Source organism: Colletes gigas, unplaced genomic scaffold (assembly GCF_013123115.1).
Source record: "Colletes gigas isolate AHSC1104 unplaced genomic scaffold, ASM1312311v1 Colletes_gigas_Sc00003, whole genome shotgun sequence".
Classification (NCBI taxonomy): Eukaryota; Metazoa; Arthropoda; class Insecta; order Hymenoptera; family Colletidae; genus Colletes; species Colletes gigas.
Window position 1 is genome coordinate 2,620,439 of NW_025106632.1, and position 13,968 is coordinate 2,634,406.

General features: G+C 40.4%; 1 protein-coding gene across 8 annotated transcripts in view; it reads right to left on the reverse strand.

Annotated features, from left to right (window-relative positions):
* The window catches only part of LOC122404851 (junctophilin-1), a 79,341-nt gene that overhangs the window by 23,577 nt on the left and 41,796 nt on the right, over positions 1 to 13,968 (reverse strand). The gene's annotated exons all lie outside the window — the stretch shown is intronic.

Below are 13,968 nucleotides of genomic sequence, written 5' to 3' on the forward strand. Positions count from 1 at the left end.
CCACTCGACGAGAGATCATATTTAGAAGCTTATTCGAGATAGATTGTAAATTAAATCAAGATCTAGGGATCGGCTGATCCAGGATAGAAATTCAATTTCCTCGCAAAGGCGCCCGTACCGAAATAGTTGAACAACCCTGGCTTGAATTGGGAATCCTGAAAATCGCATTCTGGGAACGTGCAGACGGATGTGACGAATCCCCGGGATCGCTTGCACTTGGTAATAAGGTGCATTGTTTTTGCCAAAACGTGACCGTGTTTCAAAATGTCCCGCGTGAGTCACACGACGCGGGCACGAAACAAAACGTGTTACGCGCGCGATACACAGGGATGGAATTACCCCGGAAAACGTGTGGGTGCGCGGCTCTTCGGGGAAAATGTAAATTCCACGTCGATGAGATACCGCAGACCGTCTACAGACCGCCGATGTAACCGGATGGACGATGATCGTAAAATGGAGTCATTAATGGCCTCGCGGCGTTTCGTGGAAGAATTTCACTCTTTGTTGAAACGTTCGACACTCACGTTCCGCGATCATTTGCGTTTGATTTCGTTTCTTGCTCGTCCTGAGCAACCTATTACATCGAAACGTCCATTATCCGAGCGATTACTCGATTGATTACACGCCACTAGCAATGGCAGGTGTATTTTATAGATTCCGATATTGCCCAATGCAAATATGCAATAAAGTTTCTTTATCGCGTCAGAGCTGGGTGTATCCGTAACTCGACAGGGAAAATAATTCAGATATCTTTCTTATTTTTTTCGTATCCTTTTATTAAAAATGAAAGTATTCGTTGCCAAATGGCCGAACGCCAAATGGAAAGAAAATAATGAAAAATCTAAGCGACGATAATAAACTGTATACCTTATTGGTTGTATAACGCAATTTCTAAAATACTTGTAACAACACCACAAATATGAAGTGATGCAATAGTTGCGAATTATGCTGGCACATTTAGATTATCAGTTTATTTGCAAAGATAGTTATATAACTAACGCTATTAAAAGGGGATCGATAGTCCGTGATATAGATATTCGAAAATATTTATTTGCTAACGTTTAAGGTGAAAAAGTAGCGAGCTTGGATTTTCGAAAATGCACAACGAGCTACCGGGACAATAACCATCCCTGACGGAGTGTAAAATTAGCAAAAAACTACAAATTAGACCAGTCAATGTAAAAATAGAAATGGCAAAAAGCGAGCGTTGCTATGCCAAAATGCGTTGTATATTGCATTAACATGATCGAAAGCTCGAAAGGACGCCGCCCAAATATTCGTTTTTACGATTTTACAATTTTACAAACATTGTAATTCTCATTTCTCGACGTGGTCACTTTGGTGCACAATGGTTACTTTTTTGGGAAGAAAGATACGCACGAATCTAACAAGAATAATGTAAAAGATACGAATGTTAAAATGTAAAATAAGTGTTCGGAAAAGATATTGGATACCGATACTCATTTTTCTTTTTCTCTTCCTTTCTTGTTCCCACTGGCTCCGAGCCACTACGGCTTTGCTGTTGTGATACGGGCTATTGTCAAGTATCGCGCTGTGTTTTTTATATAGCCTATTGTGCCAAGATTATTATTTCACATGCTCTCGGTATAACGGACTTCTGCATTGGTTCAGTTAAATATCCTGTATTTAATTATTTATCATATATGAAATATTAATTACTAATGTTCTTTATTAGACAAAATAAAACTAAGTCTCCGTACAATAGCACAGTAATTATAATTATTTGTGTGCATCTACGCATTATTTCCTTGTTACTTAGTACTTGATCTGTTAGAATTACAAAAGTAGAAGAACTTTTGAGTTCGTGCACAAAGGAACGTGTACAATGTTTGTTGCTGCATAAACTACCGATACTTTCACCAGATTATCGTTACGCAAACCACTCTGGAAAAAGTATTTCGTTACTCGGCGAAACAAAGCCCGTGACGAGCAAGCAGCATTTAATAGTCTGCAATGATTAACAAAGTGGCTGCGACTCTCGAAAGCGTTTCCACCCCTCGTCGCCGCCGCAACCCTCCATTATTCGGCCAACAATAATCATCAAAGCCTCGTGTCCCGTATTCGCGGGGCATTAAAAAAGTGCCGCTTCTGTCCCTTTATGCTTGTCCCAATCGCGAAACAACCTCCTCGAATTCGAATCACACGTACAATAAACAGCCTCGAGTTCGAGCAACCCCTATCGATTACAAAAATTCATTATCCCAATATTAATCGTTTCGAGTGATTTATTTACCGACTGATAAATTTTTATATGATCGTTAAAACCTTCTTGGGCTGGGATACAGTGATTAGGTTAATATCTGAAGAGGGTGCAATGCAATAAGATCAAAATGCCCCAAGGAAGATAGCACTTTTATGGAATCCATCGATAAGGAAGGAATCTGCTAAAATGAATCCATATTTGAATTATTTTCTATTAACACTAGATTTATGGAGATAAATTTTTTCTTTTAATTAGGATATGGGTGCCTATGATTTCATCGATAAAATTATTTTCTGTATAGTTCTGTAACTTCAAGTATATGTTGAAGAGATGTGTGCGTCGCGGGAAGAGATGTGAAGGGGTTAATGGGAATTTTGTCTAAACTTGTAAGTTATAATCCGGCACAATGGCGCAGGACGAGTGTTCGGGTCTTGTCTATCCATCGTAGGTTTACTAAGGTCGTTACGGAGAGGCTCGTCTCCAGCTGATCGATCGCAGCTGCAGCAGCCTCGTTTCAGAAAAGCACGACCAGGGGAGAGGGCTAGGAAAATGGAGTCTGCGGACGGGCATTATTGCAGCCGACTGTACGTATGGAAACGGCTGACTCCCTTCCAAGCGGAATATTATTTCGCCTGCGTTTAAGCAAGTGGGTCACGCCGTGGTTCTCGACACGCTTCGACTCCCGATGCGAGCCTCTGGTCCACGAAATTCCACGACCGTAAACCACCCCCGACTCTAAGCACGCGCCTCCTTCTTTTCACCTTTAATTAATTCCACCGCCGATTCGACGGCCACTTCCCCCATTCCCCCGTCGACGATTCATTCGCGCCCCGCGAACGCGTATTTGCCTTCGTTCGAACGATGGGCATTCGAATATTCCGAAGAATTTGTCGACCGTCAATAGTTAATTGGCAGTCGAGAGTGCATTCGACTGTTCAAGGGTGGAGCGTGGGAGTCGCGGTAAAGGAAGGGTCAATTTTATTCACACAAACTTTAGATCGTTTATAAATTTGAATCTATCGAGATCCACGAGAGCCAAGAAAAATTTTTATTTCATTTCTGCGGGTACTTTCGACGGTGGATCATTTTCCGAAGAACGAGTACAAATTTCGTGCTTTTTCTGTGTCGTTGCAAAGCGTAGAATACATTTCTAAAGATTGTCCAGTTATTCTAGAAACGCCACGTGTCCTGAGACTGGGGAATCAAGGAAACGACATTAGCAAACATTGTATCTTTGATGATATAATGATTTTTATTTGTTCCGCCGAGAGTTATCAGCCCATCAACATAGCGCACGAGGCCGGAATAGTAAAAATATCTCGTAGGAGACGCACGGAGCGATAAGATTGGATGTAACATTCGTTTTCTGCTAAAACTGCACATTTATATTAATTTGATTTAGGAGAATACAATGATCTTAAAATTGAAAATATTTGTATTTACCGTGGACCTTAAATTTGCAAATTTTTCTGCAGTCTCGATAGTAAAAGATCACAAGTTGAGTAAAATAAATTATATCAAGAATAAATATTTGAAGATCATATTAAAGATATCAAGAGAATCGATACTCTTACGTTTATTTTTATGAAACATTAATAGAGGTATATCTCTAATCAACGAACTTTTGCAACCCGTGAGCTTTGTTTGTATTTCCATAGATTCAAGATACGAATTTTGATTTAATTTTTTTTCTAGATTCCTAAGTCTATTAACATTTATTTAAATATTAACGTGTCTCTTCTCTATTTGGTTCTATTTGTCTTGATGTTTGAAAACATTGATTGCAGTATATCTCTCTCCATTGATCTAAGACTTATGTCAGCAATATCTTACATTCGTCTCGAAACTTTCTAACCACCAGTTTGTGCGATGATCAAGATCGCGTGATCTTGGAGACCAAGATACTGTACCGCCATGAAATTTCAAATTTCTCTCGTAAAATGTAATCAATCATACTGCAAAATTAATCGCCGTCCAATAGTTGCAGCAGATAGATGCACGTTCACAAAAGTTCATAATGCAAGTATCAGTATACTTCCTGTTCCTATATCTCGTCATCTGCTAGAACTTGACGTAAACTAATAGTTAGAAGATCTTAAGATCAACAGAAAATATGTTGCATCATACTGCCATCAATGTTTACGAACACTGACGCAGGTAAAAGTAAGTAAAAGGCAGGCTCGTTGGTTGATTTGCAATCTAATGTACGCGTGCTCCAAAAACTTTCACGATGGTCTCTTTCGAAAACGAAATCTCGTACGAACTTTAACAAAATATGAAATATTTACACTTAACATTTTCATTTATCATCAAGAATGAGCAAGATACTTAAGGTGATTTAATTTTCTGTAATTTTCAATATTTTCGATGGATTGTCCTACCTGACACTTCGTTGAAAAACACAATTGCAAAACGTCAGCTCTCAAGAACCTGAGCAGTCAGTTCTGGAAATCTGACTTTTCACAACTTGTAATTACAGAGGACGTTTCGTATACCTGGAAGGAAACTTGGGTCTTCCTTTTCCAGGTATGCGAAAAGGTACCACGTTTGACTCATTCTTGGAATAATCACCCTAATGAACATCGTCGAACAGACACTTTTTTTCAAAGTTTATAACTTGGATCCTGTGATCCCCAATTTCTCCTGACAAAGTTCATCAATTTTTCTCAATTTTACAAGGTTTACACCTTGGATTCTGTGATCCCCAATTCTTCCTGACAAAATTCATCAATTTTCTAGAGATTATATCTTGCATTTTGTGGCCCCGAATTTTCCCTGACAAAGTAAATCAATTTTCCAATGTTTATATCTTGGATTTTGTGATCTCAAATTTTTCCTGACAAAATTCCTCAATTTTATAACGTTTATACCTTGGATTATGTAGTCCCTAATTTTTCCTAACAAACTTAGTCAATTTTCCCAGTGTTTACACCTTGGATTCTATAGCCTCTAATTTTTTCTGACAAAGTTAGACAATTTTCCAATGTTTATATCTTGGATTTTGTGATCTCAAATTTTTCCAGACAAAATTCTTCAATTTTATAACGTTTATACCTTGGATTCTGTAGTCCCTAATTTTTCCTAACAAACTTAGTCAATTTTCCAGTGTTTATACCTTGGATTCCATAGCCTCTAATTTTTCCTGACAAAATTTCTCAATTTTATAACGTTCATACCGTGGATTCTGTAGTTCCTAATTTTTCCTAACAAAGTTACTCAATTTTCCAGTGTTTACACCTTGGATTCCATAGCCTCTAATTTTTCCTGACAATGTTAGTCAATTTTCCAGCGTTTATGTCTTGGATTCTGTAGTCCCTAATTTTTCCTAACAAAATTAGCCAATTTTCCAGTGTTTACACCTTGGATTCTATAGCCTCTAACTTTTCCTGACAAAGTTAATCAATTTTCCAATGTTTATATCTTGGATTTTGTGATCTCAAATTTTTCCTGACAAAATTCCTCAATTTTATAACGTTTATACCTTGGAATCTGCAGTCCCTAATTTTTCCTGACAAAGTTAGCCAATTTTCCAGGGTTTACACACTGAATTCTGTGGTTTCTAATTTTACCTAGACAAAATTCATCAATTTTCCAGTGTTTACACATGGTCTAACGCGATCAGGTCCAACATCGTCGCGACTGAGCATGAGAACGTAGGATCCGATCGCTGTTTCGGTTGTCCCACGTTTTTTTCCCAACGAACGAAATATTTTTTGCGACGCGTTAACTTAGTTAGAGACGAGACTGTAGCAAAGTTGGTCCGGCGCGACCGCTCGGGCTATTCAGGTCAACACTTGCACGTCTCTTGGAAACGCCTCGGGACAAAAAGTCCCGTCGACGACGTCTCGCTGTCCCCGGGTCCTTAACGACTTCGGGGCAGACGTCGAGATACCCAGGCCATGCGGAACCAGTCACGGAAAAGCGGTTCGAGGCGGTCGAAAAACGCGCGCCCATCGATTCCCCTTTCCGCCACCCAACGACCCAGATTAATTATTGTCGAGCTTCTAATTTCACGATGCTTCGTCTGCTCGCTGTCTGTTTCTTCTTGGCGTGGTCAGAAAGAGAGAAAGAGAGAGAGAGAGAGACCGTCTCCGCCACGGAAACTTTTACTGGTTATTGAATTTCTGTCGACTCGGCTTTTCGCTCCCACCAACCTTTCCACGACGCTTGCTCCATTTTGCGGGGCTCGTTCTCAAGAAGTATCGAATTTCTCGCTTTTGTAGTCGTCCCGACTTTGTTTCGATTCGAGTTTTTCGCGATATTACTATCTTTTCTTCTATCGTTAGGGAAACCAGAACGTTTGTTCCACTTTCTTGCGAGTTGTTCCGTTGTCTGTTGCTTCCTTCGACTTCCGCCCGCTATCGAATTTCGGGACTTGCGGAACGTTCGAGTTTGAATAAATTTCTAACGAGCTTGTCTTTCTCCAGCTTTACATCTTGTAATATAATAACAGCTACATCGTTGGAACATGTGTGCGGAGCCTAACCTATATGTTACATAACTCGAACGCCTGATAAATATATTATTGTATCGACTTCGCGAGCACTCCAGTTCGTTTACCTCGATAATCCGGAATGGATCGAGATGTGTATCTTTTCTTCGATCGAACTAATTAAGATTCGATCGAATTTGCGTCGTATTTACTTCACAGAAAATGTTGTTTACGCAATTTTTAGATATGGACAGACGAATATATAAGCTCTTGACTCTCTCTCTCTAATTTCTAATAATTTTGATAAATATATATTTCAATATCGTTCTTCTACAATCCCCTGCCATTTCCTGAATACCAGCACCTCCGAAAACTAATCAAACTCTGTTCTACTTCCCGCGATATCAAGCAATTCTTCCCAAACGAGGGTCGTAAACATATCGCGAATATTCGTGTCACGCGTACGTGCGTATCTATCTTCAGGTTAAATTCCACTTCCTGTATCATCGGTGTTATCGTTTTTCGTTCATTCGCGATTCGATTGATCCGCGGTTGCGTACGCGTAACCTTAGACAACAGTGATAACTTTCCCGGGTCGACCCGGTCCCTAAAAATCTTCTACCGCGGTCGTTCCTCTATCTATCAAGCTGCTTCTGGCTCTATTTACTCTGCCCGCGGAGTGAATCCAACCTGTTTCGAGGGTGAAGACCCTTTCTGGCTTATATCCGTCGCGCGTCGAGTACCGTGGCGGCGGCCATCGCGGCGCAAACCCCGTTTCGACGCCGTTGCAAAAATAATCAGACGAATTTTCGCCGTTTGAAAAATTTATCCACGGTGTCTGTCTTTTTTCCATCCGCGCGTACGACGTCTCCTCGACTATTCTCGACCGAGCGAGCCATTAGAAATCGATCGCAGACGCTGGTCGAGCGCGACGACCGCTCTCGATCCGCGATGCATCGACGCTTGGACGTCGATCGCGACGATCGAGGAAGGGAAATTCGAGGGTCCACGGGTAAACAGAAGTCGTCGTACGGACCTGTCTCGCTACATGGCACTGGCTGGCCCGCCTGAAATAGCACGGCCACCTTCTAAGATGGTGGTCGCCTGCACGTACAACGAAAAACGCCGCTGTGCTGGTGAGAATCGGCCGTGCGAGTGTATTTCGGTCCGCAGCCTCCACCGGATCGTCACCAACCACCCCACGGAAGCCTGTCGTTCTCATCTGTTTGTTTCTCTCGACTCTTCGATACCTGAACGCGACGTCCACCGTCGCCACCAGGTCGAATTTCCTACCTGACCTCGCTCTTTTGTCCGCTCATCTTTCCAACAGGAATTCGAAGAAACTGCTGTACAAGATAATATACTGGTTTTTTTTTTTTTATACAGCCCACTCGAGACCACTCGAGCGACTTTTGGCCATCTTGGTTTCAAGAGGACGCCATCTCGGTGTTTTTTTTAGAGGCAAAGTTTTTAAAATTAATATTTTCTGAGATATTGACTTCGAACGACCGTGAAACGCAGGTCGTCGAACTCGTTTTTTTCTAGGAACATTTCACTGGTCCAGAGAGTCATAATGTCAATATCTAGTTTGAGAATATTTGGTAATTTATTTAATTTAATTTTGTTAGAGTGGAAAGGAGAAGTTGACCTAGATATCTGTTTACAGTTTCTGATGTCGGATTATGTCCCCCTAGGAATAAATTTCACGGTGTCGGTCATCGAAAGGATATACCATAGACTGTTCGTGTCAATGTGTATATTTTACCATGCTGAAGCAATATTTATATTGAAAGTTTTACGCCGGTTCGAACACTTTCGCGATGTTTATACTGTCAGTGTTTCCAAGGAATGCATTACTAACGTTATTTACACTGTCGAATGTTCCTCAAATTTAAACAGTATAATCCCTGACGTTTGTGTGTTATTCCTGTAATAAAGCTAGAGTAAACTCTTTAATATCGGAACTAATAAGGAGACCGTTCAAATAAAGAAATCTTCGGATAGTTACTTTTTTTAAATCCAGTATATTTATACAATAGACGCGATAGATATAGAAGAATTCTCCGATAAGAAAAAGGTAGACTCTACCTATACAACGTTCGAACAATAGAGCGACCGTTAATAATAATTATTTTGCTTGAAGTAAAGAACAATTTCAATTAAGCGGGAACTTTTATTCCGCTTGGGGAAAAGTTAAATTTTCATTAGGCGGATTTCTCGTTAATGAAACGCGTTCAGGTAAGGTGTATACGATAATTGTTTGGGGAAGTTGCAGTAATACGGGCGTAAACAAGTCCGTGTTCTAAAATAAAAAAATTATAACAGGAATATAAACTATTTTTCAGTTTACTGCTAGTAAGAGAATCTTGGAATATTTATAACAGGTTCCTGTGGAAAATAATCGTGTATTTTAATAGGGTTCCATAGAACTTATTAGTTAGAACGTTTTAAATAAATTCGAAGATCAATTTGCTACCAAACGACAATCTAAATTATTATCGTATTATTTGGATTAAAAATCGATTATAAACATCTCATAACTGTTATTATTATGACGTTTTCATTACGTAAATTAGAAGAAAGTGTGCAAAGTACACAACACACATCACAAAGTAATCGCGTAGTTGCGTAAAAGCGAAGTGTAGCCAAACGATGCTTATAAACTTAACCTTAAAGTTATTGCATAAGGCGATATATACAACAAATACATAATCTCGTTTGATCAATTTGGACAATAAGCGACGGCGAAAAGACGAAGAACAGAAAGTTCACCTATTTAAATTTGAAACATTTTACTTCTATGATACGAAATGATGTAAAATTTACTAAAATTGGAATTTTATCTGCTAAATCCTCTCATTTATACTGTCGTCGTATCGTATTTGAAATTATTGAGCACGAACTGCCATCATCTACACTTTCCAATCCGTGAATATTTATTAATTCTTTTCGGTTTTCTGCAAATCGCGATGACATATATTTTGACGCGTATTTAATATCTTCGCGGCAAAGTGGAACGTAATATGCAAAGATGAGAAGTTGGCTAGTGGGTTTGATTGATTACAGTTTAATCTCCTCTTTATAGACCGCAGGAAGGTGGATCTATAGGGAGGAGATTATTCTACGATTAATCGGACCTGGTAACCAATATTTCATCTCAAAATGCACTACTAAAAGTCCTTCAAATACCTTTACTAAATGATCTGTGTTACAATAAATATATTCTTTCTACGTAATAGCTCACAATAGTGCCATTTAAAATTTCGTATATATTTTTTTTTGCATCCCTCGTGTGTACAGTCGATTCTCAAACCTTGAAACTGAAACTAAGGTCGAAAAGTTATCGAGATATTAAAATTGTCGATACGTTCTCTCCGACTATCTCCACATAAATCATTCAGCACCGAAGAACGACTGTAAGATTACATATTCAACACTCTGACTGTCACGTCAGTCTTTCCTGTTCAAGAATGGCCTCAATATTTATCAAAATTATTCACTGAAAAATAGGAATATTCACTACCTTAATATTTCTAGCTACAGTGACGTTGATTTCCAGTTAGAACAATTACACGTTCGAAGCATTCATTACCAGTGGCCATCGTGGCGGTCGAGTTAATCATCGACGAAACGAACCGTTAAAAAATTATCACGAAAGGTTTGTAATGTGCAAGTAAAGGGGTTAAACGTTCCCCGTACCTTTCTTTCACCGACAATGGACATTCCGTAGCCCCGATTACGCGATTCGATAACCGTTCCAACGCCTCCGACACCATCAGCTTTCGAACGAGTTCCATTTCCCGCGCGCTCGCTTTATCCGCCATCGTCGGGGGTTGCTTTCCCGAACGAGGCTCTCAAATAGAACCAAAATTAGATCATCCGAATCCCGGTTATTTCCATCGACTCATTATCGCGGTATCGTCGAAGGCCAGGCTATACGAATCCTATTAATTGGCGCGAAAGGCAACCCGTGCATCGACAACGACGAACACTCCCGAGCCAAGGGAGAAAAACGGGGGGAAAAAATTGTTAGCGCAAAAAAGGACGCTTCTAAAAGCGTAACGAACATGTTCTCTCTCCCCGTCGACGATTAAACGGAAATGACGACAGCCCAAGAAATAGGCAATGGCCATTTCGTGGACCGTTTCTCCAACAAAATTTATACATATATTAAAAGAGAAACGTCCATTTTAATGAATTTTATGTCGAATCATTTTCTGAAGATTTTTTTGAGTTTTTCCTGTTTGTTCTAATCGAAGAGATCAGTTTATATGATAAAGAAAAGGTTTATAAGGTCCTCGCGAGGGGTTGCGCGATGAGGAACGGTCGACAGCGGGAAAAAGAGAAGAAAACTGCGAAAGTTTTCGTTATTCATGCTTGAGTCATCCCATTCCGCGAAGATGCCGTCCTCGATGAACGAAAAGAGTTCATGGCAAACGAGGTCCGTCCAGTTCCTCCGCTAAACCCTAAAAAAATCACTCTTTTTGTCAACTTTTGACTCAAACACTGTCGAGGATACCTTTTCTCAATCATGAGCATGTATTCGTCCATGTTTCTTGATTTATTTATTTACGAGAGAGCCGTATGTGAGATACTTAGTCGGTAAATAAATGAATTGTTACAATGAAGATTTAGACAGAATCTTCAGCCTTGTGGACCTTCGAAAGTTATTCTCGAGAAATTATGTGATACTTTTTGGCAGTGCTCGAAGGAAACTTCAATTTTATCGCATACATTATAGTCGAGTACAACGACTCGGTGTAAATGTACGATCAGCGATGGTTGGTGATAGCGTTGACTTGTTTTCCTCGATTCGGAGATCAACGAGTCGATCTCGAGTAATCAATTGCACAGGTTAGTGGAGGGACTTCAGTGGAGTAGCCAGATTTCGAACGAACGATTTTTTAACGTCGACCTCCTCGTTCCCAATACTTAAATCCGGTGGATTTTTATTTTTGGGCCCACTTAAAAACATTTGTTTATTCATCACTCATGCAACACACATTGCCAGTGTTGAAATACTTCGGCAATGTATACAACAAGGCTGCCAACGAATCTGACAAACACCTGGAATACTTGAAAGATCGAAACCTTGCATTCGAGCCATCAATGAGGTGATCAAATTGCTAGTTTTACGTGCGAAAAATTTGTAGCAATTTTACAAAATTTATTTCGGACGAAACGGAAATGAAATGTTTTATCGACGCTTCTACTGTCCGCCTGGAAGGAAAAGAACTTGGAAAATTATAATGTGTGTGATACAGGATGCTTTGCACTATCGATGAAAAACAACGTTGCACGCTAAACCGTATCCCGATAAAAACCACCCTTCGCGTTGCATGTTCGAACGGATAATTAAAACAGGGAGACCAGCAGTTTAAAAACCAATAACGCAAACGTACACGTTGGTTTAGTTCCAGCGGCCACCAAATCGCAAATTAGTTTCCGTCAAATTTCACGCGATCGTTGCCTGCTACCCGCATTTTTTCTGTTCCACTATAGGTGCTTCGTTTCTCAAATAATCACTAATTGTTTGCAATTACATCGATATGCTTCTGGAAAAAATGTTCTTCTATAGAACTAGAATTACAAACCAACCCAGTTGCTAGACTCACAGATTGGAAATGTGTATTTTTGCTTCAAATACCTATTGTAATATTGTCAATCATTTTTACCATGACTTGGTGAACTTAAAAGTTGAAAACTATATATTAAATAGTTTTCGTAAAAATTTATTAATTCTGAAAATCGTGAAATTTTATCTCATCTTATTTATATTAAATTCTGCAGCCCTTCGATTTTGTGGGGTTGCTCATCCCTGGAAAAACGCTGGAAAATTTCACCGTGGACGCACAGAACTCGCATGGCCGGCAACGCGTGTAGTTGTAACCGGCATAGAGGGCTGTTGTTCTTCTCGTTTCCTCCTCGTTGGGCCTCGAGGGTCGCTTCCGAGGACGAAGCGTAACAAAATTGTTCCTCCCCGTGCATCGATCGACTACATTCTCGACCGTTAACGATTTTATCGGTGTCTTTTGGGAATGTTCGATCGTTCTTCAACCATCGATCGTTCAAAGTAATTGTCCAAGTGTCTTGTTACGGCATTTGAATCAGTTATTTATTAACGACATTGATTTCGCGGTGTACTGGCTCGTAACAAATTCAAGCTACTTAATTGGATCACTCGAGCAACTTAACAGTCAGTGATTAAAACCATTACTGGGCACTGTAATTTGAAACAAGTAGCCTATATTTTCTATCGGGACTCGAAGCGTGACTGACCAAAATTTTATCCGAATTCGAGGAAAGCACGAAGAGTTACAGGGGAATCACAAATCCACAGACTTTTAACCTGAGTAGGTATATGTATACAGTGTCGGTATAGAGAGTTTGGTGGCATCTAGCGTCTAGAATTGGAGTCTATTTCGCTAGAAACTTGAACGTTTCGCCGTTGAGAGCACTGTTCATGAGTTTAATATTAATATTTATAATTTTAAACCATCCACTATACAATTACAAACGTTTCTCTCATATTACAATTTTAATTTTCAATTTACTCAGCCTGTGGGCTCGATCTCTAGTCGAAACGTTCAAATTGAATTCGAATCTCGATCAAAATTGATGAACAAAACATCATCGAAATCAGTATCCGCCAGAAGACCACCGTCTCCGCATCCCCATTTCTGGCCATTGACCACACCAGAGCGAAACCCACGAAATTTCGAAACTCCTCCACCTCGGAATCCGTCCAAGTTCCGCCGATGGTCGAAGAAAATTAAGCAACAATCTCGTTCGAGGCGCTTCATCGGTCGTTTGGCATGTTCTTCCTACCTTGATCCCCCCTCCGTTCGCTCGTTTCAGCCCCTCCGTCCCCCCGTGGCGGCCGTTTTAAGCTTCTTGGTCGAGTTAAGGCACTCTCCAAACGCTATTCCATTTCTCCCGTGGCACGTGGCCGACGTATTTATTTATAAATATCAATGCTGCCCGCACACAAGCTGGCAACGTGAACGTGTTCGCGCGAGTCGATGCGTAAGCTCGACCTCGCGGGGCGGGGAAGAAAAACCGGGGTTGACCTCCTATCAATCCGCAGATGATCCCGGCTAATAGAGTTCTTGAACCATCCACGCCCTCTCGATAAATCGCGGACGAGTTTCACGAGGTCCCGACCTCTCGTCGCGACTCGAACGGTCCCCCTCAAAAACTTTGAGGCAGGTCGATCAGTCGTGGAATCTCGAGCATTTTTGTACCGCCAACATCGAACAGAATGTAACCGCGAGGCTCCGTAAAAACTACGTTCCTCCGCGATGTTCGACGC